Below are 2,467 nucleotides of genomic sequence, written 5' to 3'. Positions count from 1 at the left end.
ATAGAGCACACTGACCAAGCAATAGCCATGACTCATCCACATGGCTGACATTAAAAAATGTTCTACAATCTGAGGTAGAGGATCTCAGCATAAATCCTGAGGGGATTTCACTGCCCTCATCAGACCCAAAAGCTACAACTCTTGTTGCATAGGTCTTGCTTTATCTTGGTCTTAACCATCCAGCAGAAAAGTATAAAAGCAAAGTATAAGAAGTAAAGCTATGGTGTTATGTTGAGTTGTAGAGGACTCAAGTCAACAATTTCTGACATTGCCAGTGAAGTGGAAGACTCAATACTATTATGTACTACTGAAATCTTTTAGAATATTTTGCTGAGTTAACACACCAGAAGATTTAAGTAATGGAACTAAACAAAAAATGGGTTGCAGATGAATGTCCATTTTGTATCTGTGTATTCAAAATGGTTAGAATAGATATATAGTTACATTCTCTTAATGAATAGAGGGATTTGTTCTAACAGTGTTTGTAGATAGGATATCATGTCCATATCTTGTACAGCAATTAACCACTAGGAAGAATGTATGCAATATGTTAATTATTGAAACTGTCCTATCAATTTGGTTTGAAGCTGTCTCATTGCTATTTGTTTCGCAATAAAATTATGGGGAAAAAAAGAAATCCTATGAAGTTCCCATTTTATAAATAATGAAAAGGAGGCTTAGAAAGAGAATGAGTAACTTTACCCCATTATATTTTTCCAGAACCAGATGTGAATCTAGAAATAAATGACTACAGAGCCTTAAAAGAAAGAAAGAAAGAAAGAAAGAAAGAAAGAAAGAAAGAAAGAAAGAAAGAAATTTGTCGAGTTTCTTTCTTATAACTAGTTTTTGCTATATATTACATTAGAAATTTTGTGTCTTTCTAGTAGGCAGCTTGGGTATCATTAATCTGAAGTACAGTGCTATTTTACACAGGGAAACTAGTGAGTTCAGTTGTGAAGGCTAATCCAAAGAGGGTAAACATGGTTTTGAATTTCTAGGAGGTTGAGCTCCAGTCAGTTGACTTTTAATTCCAAAACTAGGGTCTTCCAATTTAAGGGTAAAGAGAGACTGGTTGATAGGAGCCAAATAAAGGCAGAAGAAGACATTTTTTCTGTTTATGAATGTGTCTTAGCAGGCTGTAGGTGGCAGAAGACTGAGCCAATGTGTAAGGGAGAGCAATCAAGGCGGCATTGGCAGCTAGGAGATCTTGAACTAGCTTTACAGGCAGGAAAGATATATTCTAGCAGTTTGACATTCTACAGACATTTCAGAGTTTTAAGCATCATTTTTTCTTTCTCAGGGAACAGACAAACAGGTTGTTTTGGAGTCAATTTTTGCTAGCATCACCCTGAAAGTTGGGGGAGAGTTCCCAAACCCCTGTGGCAATTGAGTAACTTCAAAAAGCATGTTTGGGTTGGAGACTGAGAATGAAGTTGGTGGCTGTGTTGCTGATGGAATTGAGATTTTGACCAAGGGCACTAATCATCTACCAAGCATATGTGTGGTTGGATCTCCATCTGTGTTTCCTGTGATTTCTGATATGAACAAGAGGCATATTGAGGAAGCATGTTTCATGGTTAGTCCTGGAAATGAGTCCTAGTACCTAGGAAGGTGATAAACTGAAATATACTGGCTGGGGGTGCATCTTTTGCTGCAGATCTGCAGAAACTGACCAAAGAACTGACCAGAGAAATATGTGGAGTCTGTTGAAACTGGGGAGGCAAGAGCCATATGTGAGTCAACTTTCATGTTCCTCTTTGGTTCCATGAGAAGTCTGGGAAAGATATCACTTCAGTTGAATGGTATCTAATAAAGAGATTTTGTGGAAATGAGCAGTGAGGTCCAATCAGAAGTCAGGGAGCATTGGTAGTAGGAAGTACGTATCATGTATGCTTGCTATTTGTGTTTAAGCTCTAATAGTATTTCTTTCCTTCTAATATACCCTTAAATTAATTTCATGATTAGTGTTTATAAGTTGCTTATTTGCTTTCCTTGTTTCATTTTAGTATAAAAGTTCAGGTAGCTATGTAAAATGTATTGATAATATTTATACTTTGTAAATAATCAGTAAAATGATTAGATGCAAAGTTTAAAGTACTAAAATACTGAAAAACATACACAGCAAAATAAAACCACTAATCTGTGTAAGCCTTCCTTTTTGTATATTTTTGTGTTATAAATATTACCTGTATTCCTGTATTTACATTGCTGTTCCAGAGCATAATAAAAGATGAATGTATAATGATTTAGACTCCTGGTTTATATACTTACTTATTCTGTAAGCTTGTATTCCTTTTTTTTTGTGGAACTGGGGATCGAACTCAGGCCCTTGTGCTTGCCAGGCAAGGGATTATTCTACTGAGCCATTTCCCCAGCCCCTGTAAGCTTGTATTAAGCCCCTGTACATTCTGAGCTAAAGGATATGTACTGGGACTATAAGAGTAAAGAAACCCTGGCTAGACCCCAG

Source organism: Octodon degus, unplaced genomic scaffold, assembly GCF_000260255.1.
Source record: "Octodon degus isolate 3935 unplaced genomic scaffold, OctDeg1.0 scaffold00301, whole genome shotgun sequence".
Lineage (NCBI taxonomy): Eukaryota > Metazoa > Chordata > Mammalia > Rodentia > Octodontidae > Octodon > Octodon degus.
This window is presented reverse-complemented; position numbering follows the sequence as displayed.